Here is a 15,194-nt window from a genome sequence, read left to right as displayed (position 1 = left end):
TATGGACATACTGTATTTTATTATATCGTCTCTGTCCACTGGCAGTCACCACTTGAAGAATTATTCAGATACGAATGTCTTCCATGGCTCCCCTTTGTGTTTTTCTTTTGTCAAGAAAGTACACTTTTGCACTCAGCAGGACATACTTGCTCTCTACATTTTTAAACCTGCTCTAAAATGCACCATTTAGATTCATTTACACACACACACGTCGATTAATCCTTGTTCCCCACTGTACAATTCAGCCTTAGGGAGGAAGTATCCCAAACCTGAAATAATCAAGTATGGGATAGTGAGTGTAAAAAGTACAATGAGAAATGAGAACTAAATCTAGCATTTTGAAATAGTTATTTACTGTGTCACTTAAATTGGTAGCAGTCACACAAAAGAGTTCCTCTGCATTTTAAAACTGCGACAGGCCCAGGAGGCAGTAGGGGGGCTGAAGTGTCAGATGGGAAACTGCTGGCACTGGACATGGGTTTTCATGGCCTGTTTCTGTAAAACTGCGGTTCTGGAAAATCTCCTCAGTTACTCGAATTCCATGGTCTCGGCTTACAGCACGCATTGGAATAAGGTTTTAAGTATACAACAGTATATCAAAGCATAAGTTTCTAAACTGATGTTGTTTATTTTTGAGTTCTCTTTTAAAAATATTAGATAGTCATTGGATCCCTCTTGAGGCTCCAGGCTGCTGGTGTATAATGGCAGCTTCGTGTCGCTAGCAGGTATTGCCTTTTTGCAGCACTTTCATCGATTTAAAGGGCTTTTGAATCCTTTGGTATTAAAGGAGAGGGTTTAAAGGAAATTAATTATTATCAGTTATAAAAGCTCAATGAATGGTTTAATCATATGTTAATTTACAACACACAGCATACCCAAATGTTACGTTTCTTTTCTTCTCTTTTCAGCACGGAAGAAACCTTTACTTGTTCCGTAGTTTAATTTAGATGTTTTTCATGTCCAGTGTGTATATAGGCTGATAGAAAATTCTCCATAAAGCTTCTTATTCTACTTTGTGAACAGTAAAATAAAAGGCATTCCTTTCGTGCAGACTCTGATGTTTGGAGGCCTCTCGGCAGCTCTCTAGGGCACCAGTTCAGGCCCGCAGGCCCTGCTCCCCTGGAGTTCATCGCGATAACACTCCCCTCCATCCCCAGTGCCTCCTCCGACACAGCGACTCTTGGTTGCTCGCGGGGAGGCTCCAGCTTCCTCATCCGAACAGGCCGAGGGATCAGAGCCAAGCGCATCAGCAAACACCCTTCTGCATCTCAGTCCCATTAAAGGGGTTAGTGCGATCTGAGGTGAAGTGAAAACCAAGATGCTATGAAATATGAAATTCAATATGTATTCCTAGGGGTTAATTATTCATTTTAGTCCCTCAAGCTGACATCCAGTTTGCCTGCATAGACATTAAGGTAATAATTAATAGTTATATAAGGTGCAGTGCTTGAAATCATGTCTCCACTCACATCATCACACCACCCTCGGAGTAATAACAGCAGTTCTTTGTTGCCCTAGTTACTCCGGGTCAGAATTCTTAGAACTCCTTGTTGCCTCAGTAGAACAGGCCTCTGGTTTGTTGCACATCGCACATTTCAGACCAGCAGTGACCCATCTGTCAGGAGAGCTGAGCTGTCTCTGGGCCCCGCCAGCTTTGTGTCATCCAGCACACAGCCCTCTGGGATTCAGCCCACAGCAAATCACACCATGACCCCTTCAATGTGTTCAATACCAAAACGTGTAAATAAAGAGATAACGTGGTTTTGTGTCAGCATGCAGGGTCCTGAGAAATGAGAATACTAAATTAAAAGACTAAACTAAAAAAACAGACCAAAGGAGCACCATACCGTAATTCTTAATCTACCTACCATGTTTCAAACCACACTTCCCGTCATCAGAGAGAATGTCTACAAAGGTATTATTGTTTGCCTTCCCAGAGGAAGTGAAACATCTGAAATGAGTTATTATGATCAGCCAGTCACTGCCTTGGAGTGTGTGAGAAAAACAAACACTAGGGCTTTCATTCAGACTTTCTGTCAATGGGAGGGCCGAACTGCACAAGTACATTGTCCCAAAACATGTTAAGTGCACCGTTTCAGCTAATTTGGTTTTTATCTTTATTCAGGGCGGTACCACAACTAATTATAAACGAATATCAAACACTGTAATCCTTGAAAATTGTTCACATAAACCAGACAACACAGATCACAGGTCAAAGTGCTGTCCATTTATAAAGCAAATCTAAACAAAACCTTCTCAAAATATCACGATCGCAAATGAACGAGTTTGTGTGAACGTGGCGGCATGTTTTACTGCCGTCCATTCCACGTAGAAAGAAACACAAAGGCAAAACTGTTTTTGTTTTAAATCCAAAGTCAGGCATTTTAATTCATTTGAGCTCTAATTAAAATCAGCCCATTTCCGGTTCTATTAATAGGCCAACGCAACTGGAAGGAGCCCGAGGCAACAAGCTGATCATTCTTCTCCTGGCTGCAGAGGGGGTGGGGTGGGACATGTGGGCTGTGGACACCAGACAGCTTTGCATGTGGTTGAGTCACCGGTGCTAATTACCCAAGAGGCTGGGCTGGGAGGCAACCAAAAGCAAGGGGCTTGTCAACAGCAGAAAGGCGCACCTAGCAGTTTCCTAATCACGAACATGAAAATGGTCATTATGGAAATCTGCTTCCAGGTGAACAGCACGATAATGTGCGATCGGCCCTCTCATAACACATACTGCACCAGTACAAACTTGATGATGTTTTCCGAACAGGATAACAAGTCAATAAGAATTTTAAGAGTTCTTGTGCGTTTTATTTTTCTCACTGTACTTATTTTCTTTATGGAATCTGATGTCAAATATTATTCTGCACTGTCTTAGGGAGTTGTGAGAAAACAGAATAAAGAAAGGTTAGACCAGATGCACTGTTAATGTTCTGGACGTACAGAGCATTAGAAATTTTAAAAAGCTGTGATTCAATTATTTCATTAACAAATAATCAAACCATTTCAACCGTAGTCCTGACAGAAAAAAAAACGTTTCTGATTGTGACTCACTGACCTATTCACAAAGCTTTTTACGGTTATTTAAAAAAAAAACAACCTTTTAATAAATAAAGTTATTAATAAACTTTAGTGCTTAACACTCTGTTATATCGAACAGAGCTGAAAACGGAAATCGTTTTTTTTGTGCAATTGCAAGGACAGATTCCTAGGCCCTGCAACACTAATGATTCATTAGGATGTTCATTCATTCTATATTTAGCACCTGTCTTCATTTACGTGACATTAACTTCTCGAGTTAAAAAAAGAAATACGTTTATCAGTTAAGATGCCCCCAAATTAGAAATCTATTAAACCGAGTTTCTGGCACTCAGCTCTTTAGAGGAAGATCATTTGTCTTCATCAAAGAAGGCCACCCTTGAACACCTCAGCAGGAGCAGGTAATTGAAAAATGATAAGAAATGTGATTGTTAGGAGCGATAATAATTTATTGCACAGAGCTCAAGGAGCCATGGGAGCCATTTGTATTCATTAATGTAAGTACAAATTACGGTTTCTAGATTAACATGTGACTTTGACAGGCAGCAGGGTTGGGCTTCAGGAGATGAATCTGATGAGGCCTCTAATTCAGGTCACTTGTTCACAGCAGACGAACTGTTAGCTCAGTGCTGGAGGCCCTGAATCCCACCGTCTCTGCTCGGCGGCTGATTAAGGAAAAGGCGGCCAGACTGATGTATTCTCAGTGCAGCACGCGAGCTGAACAAAGGGCTCACAATTAAATTTGCCACACATTGTCAAGTGTGGCCCTGATAATTGGAGTCGGGATTTGATGTTGGGAGATTAATTGTGACTGTGATACCAGTGTGCATGTTAACACTTTCAGGCAATCGCTGATGAACTCTCAGTCCAATCGGTAAAGTTGTTAATACAGCTGATGGTAACTCGATTGCCAGTTTCACAGATGGCTATAATAAAGATGAAGACTGATTAATGTGGGGAGACAGTGCTCCTATCTACTTTTCTTATGTACAATACTATTATAGTCTTTAAAATGAGTAAAATATAACTTCATAAACTCAAACAATTATTTGCTACGCAGTATACCTTCATTAAAAAATTCTGAGGAGTGAAAATAACAGTCATGTTCTGGAAACCCATAGCTGCAGGTTTTTACAGAAGACATAAGTGTTGTTTACATGTGTGGCACTCAGGATTTTAGAATAGTTTTTAAAATTTGTAAGTGAGGTTGGGAAGGCATCCTCTCCTGCCGACTGTGTCCCAGCTCTGTGGTCTAGTGGATTGCTTTACATCTTCTCCAGTTCCTGTACGATGGTCGGAGGAGTCCTACCCCCTATAGGAACATGCTAGGAAGTCACCAGTGACCCATATACTTCTTTTCCAACAAGGTCATCCATAGCCAGGCTGTGCATCACAACCTACAGTCTGCAAGAGGCCACATTGCCCCACTGTCCCACTGTCCCAACAGTTCCAGTTCCACGCACATGGGCGATATGTACGCTGGACATCTGGAAAGAGACCAGGGCTCCAGGAGAAAACCCATTTGGCCATGGGGAGAACATGAAAACTCCACACAGACAGAGGCAGATTCTGCACCCCCGGTGTTGACTAAAGACAGACATCATCTCCGCATTCTGTAGGCCATCAAGATCTTTCATTTGTGTTTTATTGACATCTTCTGTGATTTTGTTTGAAAACAAAATCAAAAAGTTTAAAATATTTGATTGAATCCATTTAACTTCAGTGACCTGTGGCACTCTTTAATACATCAGTACAGTTCCTTGCATTCCACCTGAGATAATAGTTTGCCCCTGCGATTTCAGGGGTTGACAATAACTATATTTGAGGTATGTAGTGTAGATGTGCAATTATATGAGTACCTACTGTCTGCATGTATTTATTACTTTCAAAGCTACGTGTCTTATTGTGATAACAAAAGAAAGACATTAATTCAGGGCTCTGTGGCTAAGGCTCTGCGCCTGTGGCTGGAAGGTTGCTGGTTGGTATCCCACAGCTGGCAGAGGATTTCAGGTCGTGATGCACTGAATTCAAACACAACGAAAGCTAAGGAGATCAACTTGGCAATCTCTAACCTTCCCTAACCTTCACTGTGTTCATAACCACTTTGTCATCTTTGGCAGAGGTTGGAAAATGTCTTTATAAATAAGCCAGTAACGTGCAGCATTTTTCAGACTCTTAGTGCTTAGTAGAAGTCAGCCTTCATAGCTCCAGAGGAGCATCTTATTTTGCTAACACTGACCACACACTTGCAGTGTTTCTTCACAGGACTATGTAATTTTTCTGACATTTGCAATGAAGGAGATGAAGAACTAGGTCACTGTCACAATGATAACATCAAACTGAGATGGCCACTCACTTTTCCACTATCATGGCTGTCACGAGTGAATGAAAAAGCTGTATTATTGAGCGCTCCAATAGCTTAGGATTTTAAATTACCCCTAACACACTCTGTCACAATGGAAAGTGAGTAACTTTATCAGATGTGTGCTGCCATAGGTCATTTATCATCACAGTGACAAGTGACAAGTCCACTGCTGAGCGCTGTGACTTGAACCACTGAGATACAAAGCAGTGAAGGGAAGGACAGAGTAACAGCATGTTCTGTCAGGGTTAAGTAACCGATACTAAAATGCAAAAGAAGTGACACTGCAGAAATGAAAACGTTATAATTTAAGAGTATGGAAAGAGTTAATACATAAAATAGAATCCAGGATATAAAATGATATCATTCATCCTAGCCACATTATCCAGTACAGTGTTGCCCTGGAGCCAGAGCCTATCCTGGCAAGAAACAGGCGCAAGGCGGGATACATCCAGGACGGGACACCAGTCCATCGCAGGACTGACAAACACGCACACACTCACACCAGTGCCAATTTTCAAAGAAGCCATTTAACCCGTGTGGGAGGAAACCCACATGAACATGGGGAGAAGATATACATTCCACACAGACAGCACCCCAGGAATGGAACCCAGGGCCCCAGCGCAGTGTGGCAGCAGTGCTAACCACTGTACCTCTATGCTATGCAAAATGATTTATTTAATGGGGTGGTGTGGTGGCTCTGTGGCTAAGGCTCTGCGCCTGTGGCTGGAAGGTTGCTGGTTGGTATCCCACAGCTGGCAGAGGAATCCTACTCTGTTGGGCCCCTGAGCAAGGCCCTTAACCCCCACTGCTCCAGGGGTGTTGTATAAATGGCTGACCCTCCGCTCTGTCCCCAAGCGTCTCTCCCTGTCTGTGTGTCTCATGGAGAGCAAGCTGGGGTTTGTGAAAAGACAAAGTCCTAATACAAAAAATTGTACATGGCCAATAAAGTAATCCTAATTTAAAATTTGATTATATCAAGTTATTATATTATTGTGTAGCTTTTATGTTTAACAAAACACTACCATTTTAAAGGCTACAAAGTTATGTTCATTTAGGAAATTATGCAATGCTGGTTCAACATAGACCTTAAAGTTTAAAAAACTCATCAGGTTTCCTCTGATGCCTTTAATATCAGAAAACAATGCAATTCTCTGCAGTAAATGAAAAATCCACTAGATGTCACTAGTGTATATCCATTTACAATTGGTGACAATCCAGATAAATATTTCAAATTTAGCAAAAATGTGAAAATAATTCTTATTTCTTGTATGGTCTAATTTCCTATCATTTCCTAAACAGTAGAATTCAAGTTGAACATGAAGAGAAGCATGGATAAATGTAAAATTAAAACGCTTCCCAATTTTAACAAAAGGAACAAGAGCATCCATCATTTGAATGTCATGGGTAATGCATTCTGGGATATTCTCTCTGTAAACACAAGAGAGGTGTCTTGTTAAAATTGTTATGGTAAAAACATTCTTGAGGCGTCTGCAAGCAGCTGGATTCAGCATTATCGCAAACTTCACATCCTAACACATCAAGGGATTTAGGATGTTTGTGTGATAGGACCTCAGAGGCCCCTGCCAGATTGGACAGCTCTGTTTGACAAGTTGCCTAATTTGAAAGATTTGCTCGTATGTGTAAATATGCGTGGTGCTTTCTCAACAAGGAGGAAGCTGTGGAAAAGTCATGCAATTAGGGATGTGTGTGTCGCTGAAGGTCGGGCAATGACAGAAATAACACAGGACAGAGCAGCAGCACAGCTGCTCAGAGCTGACGCGATGAAGCCACGTGCCCAGGTCGGGCAAGAAGCTTCGCTCTCCGGGACATTTTGGAGATGCTTCTCGATTCTGTGTGCAGTGGTCTCCAGCACCTCTTCTTCACAGCCACACAGAGCTGCTCTGATTTCTCAGGGAGCTGTGCGCATTAAATATGATGTGATTTTAAAACAGCATCTGTGTTGGCATTGTACTTAGATCACAGAACACTTAAATGTGAGCACTGAAGGTAAATCAAGCTAAGCATTATGTTGCACATTCTATAAGTTGTTGCATCTCTGAATAAATATATGTTTGTATAACGTATATTTAATAGACATGTTACCACACTTTGTGCTGGACTAGTGTCATGAAGCAGTGTGTCTCAGGTTGCACGGCTGCCTGTGCTATGATCTGCTGTGAAAAGGAGCTCTGTTCCCAGTAGATGGCGCAAATACACCTTTAAGCCTGCTGTTGTTTAGCTACCAGTTAGGCAGCTGTAAGAAAGCACACAGATTTAACTGAAGCTGTCAAGAACAGGAATGATGGAAAGAGTTTTTTTCCACCTGCTTGAGGCTACAGTCTGTCAAGAGTTTCACTAACATGCTGCTCTGTTTTCCCTGACAAATGAACCTGTTATCTGGGGGAGGAAAAACCCGACATGAGTTAATAACGTCTCACCTTAAAATAAAGGAATTTTCTGCTCAATTTATGATTTTCATCCTTCTTTTTCTATGAAGTGTAATTTCACTTAATGTCACATTCTACTTGTTAACAGTACAGTACTCTTAATAATTGTCTCTTAAAAGTCTATCATTTTACTGAGGCTCGTGCACACTTTTTTAAAACCTAAACCAACAGGTGACCCATTCAGCACTGTTCTCTCGTTATCGTGTGCTATCTAAGCAAATTGTGATGAAACAGCCCTGGTTAACAATTTAGAGCAGATAGCCATAGCAATGACACTCTGGGGAGCTTCAGGTGTATAATAGCCACATAAGAGTGGCTCTGTGGCTAAGGATCTCCGCCTGTGGCTGGAAGGATGACAGTTCAAATCCTGTGGCTGGCAGAGGAATCCTACTCCTTTGGGCCCCTGAGCAAGGCCCTTAACCCCAACTGCTCCAGGAGTGCTGTACAATGGCTGACCCTGCGCTCTGACCCCAAGCTTCTCTCCGTGTCTGTGTCTCATGGAGAGCAAGCTGGGGTATGTGAAAAGACGAATTCTTAATGCAAGAGATTGTACATGGCCAATAAACTGATCTTATCTTATCTTAATTCACTGCAGGAATAGTGGTGTAGTAGTGGAGCAGAAGACACCTTCGTTCCCAGCCTTTGCTTCTCTCTGTGATGTTTTATCTCACTTCAGGTGATTACTGAGCCTTTGCTTTCTCCCAGGGTGAAGGGAGGGTGTCATTTCTTTCCAGAAGTCTGTTTCCATCTCACAGCAGTATGGGTGAGTAGGTCTGGTCCTGAGTTGAATTCCCATTGGAATCGGTACATCTGGTTCACCTGCACACGGGGCTCTTGTTTTGACCAGCACGTTATGGGGGAAAGGAAGAACATGACATTTCCTTCACTGTGTTGCAGCTGCTGTCACTTCCTCATTAATGACTCACAAAGGCTGCCACAGGCGGTGATCTGATGTGTTTGGATCCATGGTAATATGACCCTTTTCTTCAGGAGTTGTTCAGACAGACAATGCGAAATGTGAGCTTTTCCAATTGTACCACAGAGCGGTAAAGGATACCTCGACAGTAAGGGGAAATCAGCTAAAGTTTCAAGCAGACCTTATTTTTCATTCACCGAATCAAACAGTGTGCCTGTCCCCTCAGTCCAAGGATGTAAAATGTGATACATAGGTTGTAGCTCTAACTCACATTTATGTGTATCAGAAACAAATGCAATTCATTATTGCCTTTTTTTTCTTTAACCGGTGTATTAAATTTTGGTATATATGGGAAAGCTTTCAGACCTGATGAATCTAGAGATTTGATTTTATAGACCTGTAGCACCTTTCATTACCTAATCTTAAATCACTATATAATTAAACAAACATAAAAAATACAGTTTAATACAATAAATTGAACAGAATTAAAACAAGATCGTAAAAGTGCATTTAAAGATGTGTTTTGTAAGACCTAAGACTGGGAGATCATTCTGCAGCCTTGGAGCAAAAACACAGAAAGGCCAGTTTCCTAGGGTTTTAATTAGACGCACGGTTATGCAAATTTTCATTTAATAGGCATTTGAAAGCCATGCCTACATGCTGAAGAAACTCTCCAGGAGCACAAATACACATGTACAAAAAACCTACTGAAGCAAATGTATTTAAATGGTCCTTGCTTACAGATTCCCTTGTATCTCTAGCCAAGATCTTACATTTCTTACATTTTCTGAGTTTCTCTAGGAAACAAATGTTGTCTTTTTAGACATACAGCTACAGTTTGTGTAACCCTTTCTGGTTCAGACCAGCCTTTGAAACTGCCCCCTGCTTTTCAAATATGCTTGACAATCCCTGCAGAGAGTCTGTGGACTTTTACAGGAACTATACACACATGCACAGCTCGCTGAGTGTTCGTTTTTGTTCATGGTAAGGTGACATTTTTCACTATTTTCACGTTGCTGACTTCATGAAAAAGCACAGTTCCGACAGCCAATTTGCAGATGGCAGCCTCAAGAACATTTTCATCATGCAGAGAGCACAACATATAAATCTAATGACCAACATCCAGCACTATGTTATTCTCTGACTGAGGCTACAAATGTTTTTTTTTAATAAAGCTATACAGTAATTGCAGAGTGGCCAAATTCCGCATAAACAAAACTGGAATTCTGTTTTAGCTACATGTATCTGTCTCATAAACGTACTGTATTTTTATTTATTTTTATGGGTCAACATTACATTGAGCTTCCCAGCTTGTGAAGACAGATACCTCTGTACAATGAGAAAACAGAGGTAAGGAGAAAAGGAGAGAACATTCCTCTTTGAAGATCCGGATAGCGAGACACGGCCTGACTGGAGATAGCAATACAATGGAGAGTCGGGAAAGTTAAGAGGAAAATAGGCTGCATGGAGCCACAGAGTCCAGAGATCCTGAAGCTAAGAGTAAATTAAAGCACCCTGCTTTGCTTTTTATAGCTTCTTTATAAGGTCATGGCTTTGTCTGGTTGCTGTGAGTTCAAAGCCGTGATTGATATACCATAACAATATCACATCTACTGTCTTTGTTCCATGTGTGAAGTTCAGAAATTGTAAACTAAATTAAAATATTATGTTTCCCTTCTGAGAATTGAGCTCAGCTGTTACAGAGGAATTGAATGTGGCTGAATGATGTATGATCTTGGCCATCTGCTATCATTTTATTGAAAAAATAATGATGAGATGTTTTTTTTATATTGAAGGATGCCTTCCGCTGTAGTGACAAATGTATATTTTTAGCTCGAGTGATGTCTGTTTAACAAATAACAACCTTTCATGACAGCATCAGCTCCAAAATTAAGGGTAATATTTCATCTTAAATTTATCAAGGCAATTTTTCATTCCTCAGTGTGGTTTATACTTAATCCAGCTGCCTGGATTTGATTTCATTCCTTTATTAAACCAGTCTTAGACCAATTACACACAAGGCCTAGAAGCTATCATTATAATGATTGTCCTTTGATCCACCAGAATACACCTTTTTTCACCTTTGTCTCCAGTTCCATTCAGGTTTTCTAAAGCTTCGGTAATGTGTGAGATGAAAACTCGAAAACATCCAGAAACCACTGTGGGGTGAGCTGCTGAAGGCTTGTTGGATCTACAAGCTCTGCGGCTGTCTGGTACCTGTGCCATCACAGGAAGCCATTGGGAAAAGTAGCTTTCTTGTTTTCTGCACGGTTTCTTTCAGGACAGAGAGTTCTTAACAAGCAGGGCCCTGTCGAGTATCATTTTAGGAAGATCAGCTTTGCATACAAAAGACCTGAACAGTACCAAGCCTCTCCATTGAACTAAATAGTTCCTAGAAAATAGAAAGATCTGTTTTACCATTTTTCAGATACATGATTAGAAACCTAAAGGAAGTCTGTTGCAATTCACAGAGGCGTGTATCTAAATTCTTTTGATATGTGAAACAAAGTAGGAAAAATCAAATAAATAAAGTAAACAAGAGTGCACAATGAATTACCTTATTTAATAACAAAGTATATTGTTTTGGATTTACATTTAAAATGTTTAAAGGTATCAGACCTAAAGCACCCCGTGTCTTCATAAACAAAAGACATTCCTATAAAGGAAATATTTCTCCAGACATGTTCCTTATGACAATTGCAACGCTCTCCGTATTCCCCAGAGCAGCAGCAGTGCTTTTCTAGCTCAGTGGTGCCTTACACTGCCCATGTTTACAGTTTAAAGAAGAAATGGATCCACTTTGCTGTCCTTTGTATATAAGCAACTATTTAATGCTGTAGAGAGGGATAATGATAAAGCTGTGTGACATGCATTGTCTGCAGCTGGGAGTTTAAAACATTAGCTATAGGCTTACCAACCAGCCTCAGAAGAGCTCAACCCTTCACTAGCAAGTGTGACTAATTAGGTATAGAATGGCATCTATGCAATGTGGCCATTAGCAGTTTACATTCATGTATAGCACAGCTGGAGATGGCAGGCATTGTGCACAAGCCTCCTCTTGCTAAGCCCCTCATTGGAAAGCATGGGTACTCATTGTACAGGCGACGAAGCGATATGGTGCCGTCCAATGGACTGGCGTCCCATCCACGAGTTCTGGAACCTGGTCCCACGTTGCCTTCCTTCCCAAATAGGTTCCGGGTCACCACAGCCTTAACCAGGACAAGCAGCTTTCCGATGACGGATCGGGCACATGTTGTGTAAGCACAGCCTATTATACATATCAGACAGAAACTGACTGTTATTTTTATTGATTCGCTGGAAGTTGCAAACTGTTGGAAGTCTTGCCTGGATACCAATTTTAAAGCTCCAAAATGTCACCATTAAAATAGCCGATGAATGATCTGATGAGGAGACCAAAGCAAACATGCACACTACAGAAGTTTAAGTAATGTATTGGAATGCAAACTATCATTTTCGCAACGTCCAAACAAACATATCAGTTTTGAGCTTTGGAGTGGCTTTGGTTTTCTGTTGGATCCTGTGACTTTTGCTCTGCAATTCAATGTTGAAAGCTAAACAGATATGTAGATGAATCCCTGAGAAAAAAATATATTTTTTGGATGTTTTACTGTGGGTTATTTCCATACATGTAAGTCATTCATAATTGCTTTGTGGTGTGGCCATAAGATATTTTTGTATGGCCTCTATTAATATTTTCAGCTGGAATTGAGCAGAAAGAGCCTGGAATGCTTCACATTAGTCCTCCCTCCTTTAACACACTGTAGCATGTTCTTGGTTAACTTCCAGTAATTGGAAACGGGACTTTCCCTTGTACAGTCCACAATTCATGATTAAACACTTTTGCCCAGAATATAACAATATGTCTTCACAATGTCCTTATCTTTGAAGTATTGTGTAATCCCAGCAAGACATCCTGCTGTTTTATTCTCCAAAAATGCCCCACAGGGAAGAAAAGTGAAAATGTCTCATGTGCCCCTTGTCCTTAGTGATTGAGGCTCACCAGGGCAAGAGGTGGATATTTGAAGACCTCTTCTGACAATCTGTAATAGGTTCAAAAACAAATGGCTCAGGTTAAAAAAACGGTCCTTGTTAGCAATCATGTCCATGTCTCACCTGACCACACTCAAAACGTTAATGACAGAGTGCTCTCTCATAGTATCACAAGATTTTAATTAGAATTGGCCTCACTTGTACGAATAGTTGCTAATAATACCATATTTTGCCACCAAGAGAGTGTGAAATGTCCTTTTCAATGGCTGCAATTCAGTTTCCTCTTTTTTTTTTGATATGACTAATATTTGTCCTTCTGATAGAGAGATGGAGATAGAGGCTTAGCAAAATAGCTTTATAATCAGTATCTACTGTACAATTTAATTGACTTACCTTCCCATCTGACCTTTACATCTCGAATTGCAATCGAAACTGAAATTTGTGATTGTCAAGGCAGAGGGGAAAAGTGCCAGTGATGCTGGAGAGGCAGAGAGGGAGTCAGACAGGCTGTTGTGAAAGGTGTAAAAATACTGAAAACGTCCAAAATCAACTCGCTTGTAGCCCTAAGACGTATGCTGCCTTTTGACTGGGGGTTGCCCTTTACCTGACAGAAAAGCTCTATTGATTTTAGCTCCTGGTAATGTTAAGCTCCTGTTTGAAGTGTGGTGAACCGCCAGGCTGGGAATCACTGCGATTTTCCACACAGGGCAGCCTGGCTGTAATTCTGTCAGGGAGAACCTTTTCCCTTGTGTTTGTACAAGAACGTGCAAAACACTTTCAAACCCCTCTGTAATTATTCTGATCGTCAAGGGGGAGTATCAGAAAAGCCTGCTCATGATGTGTTTTTCTTTCTTGGGAAATAAAATTGTATCTATTTATTGTGTATTTATATCCTAAGATCAGTGTTTCTCATTAGGTTAAAATATAACTAGTGTATAATGTTTGTACTGTATATTCATTTATGTTATTGCCTTTTTTTCTAAATTATGAGCCACGTTTTTAAATCTTTAATCAAATACCACTAAGGTTTTGCAAATGTTCTGAAAATGATATCTCCATTTAGTGATACTTGGTTTGTGAAAACATCATTTAAAGCCTAACAAAATATACTGTAATGTGATTAAAAAAAACTGGTGGTTTAGTCCTCCACCATGATGGTGAAAGCCATTCAGATTCATGAATGATTCCAAACCTCTAGGAAAAAAAGAGCCCTTTGTCTTACTCATGTTATTCAAGAAAGCAAAAATAAATGTCATAATTAATGTTGCTTTCTTGGATTGATTTCTGCTCTTGCGTCCTCAGTCCACTTTTTCAAATTGTTTTTAAGGATTGGAAGATGTGTAAATGGTTTATTCTTTTGCAATGAAGTACAGACATGACGATTCCTTCTAGAGCAGATGCAGACTGTACCCCAAAAGGAAAACACAAGTTGCCACTGAACTCATATGCACAGGATTTTTGTGATCCTTTTGTTGTTCCATGTGGTGGCTGTTCTTATTCGCTTGTCCAGCGTTCTTCTGCTGAGTGACAGCCTCCTTCTCCGTGCAAATCTCTTGTGCTTATTCTTTTGAAGTGGCGGCTCAAATTGTTCAAGTTAAGAAACCTGTTTTTCTGATTTTATTTTTGCTGGGGTGGTTCTATAAAGCAAAAAAACAAAACACCCTTCATCTGTTCAACCTCCTCACTCCTCAGTCTTGTTTTGTAAAAAGTGTTGTGAAAGGAGAGCAGGCTCTTTTCATTGCGACTGAGGTCTTATCAGTCCCCATGTGTTTTCAAACGTTCGCATTTCAGAGGTGACTTCTATAACACCCGGGACAGATGCTGTATTGCGCAGAGGACTGAATGTGTTTCCATGAAACCTGGCTCAGCTCAGTGATGACTTTATCTCTAATTTCCATATGATTTATTTTTTTAGTGCTGCACAGTACCTGTTGTATAAGAACAAAACTGCCTTGTGACTGAAATGGTTTTTCCAGTAATTTAAATTGTGTTCTTTAGCATGTAAAAAGCTGAAACTGAAGGAGTGTGAAATGTCAGTAAGATTTGCCTTTTAATGATCCAAAGAAACATCATCTTTTAATTCTACATCGGGGCAAAATGGTTGGGGTGGTTTAAAGGTTTAAAGATTTGAAAGGAAAAGGTATGCATTTTCAAATTAAAAAAAAAGAAAATGTGGATTAATTTTTGGGATTAAATCTCATCTGAGTTTTGTGGCTTGGTTGTACCCCACCTCCTGTATCAATCTAGGAAAAAAGGAAAGGCATGGACATGCTACTGGATAGCAATACAGTATTAACATATACTCATGAGTGAGATACTTCCACTCAAAGATTAGTGAATTACACACTCCAAATTAGCCGAATTAAAACAAAGTGCAATATGTGTTGATAACAGCATAAACAAAATGTATTTTGTA

The sequence above is a fragment of the Lepisosteus platostomus genome, chromosome 6 (assembly GCF_059453375.1).
Source record: "Lepisosteus platostomus isolate fLepPlt1 chromosome 6, fLepPlt1.hap1, whole genome shotgun sequence".
Classification (NCBI taxonomy): Eukaryota; Metazoa; Chordata; class Actinopteri; order Semionotiformes; family Lepisosteidae; genus Lepisosteus; species Lepisosteus platostomus.
This window is presented reverse-complemented; position numbering follows the sequence as displayed.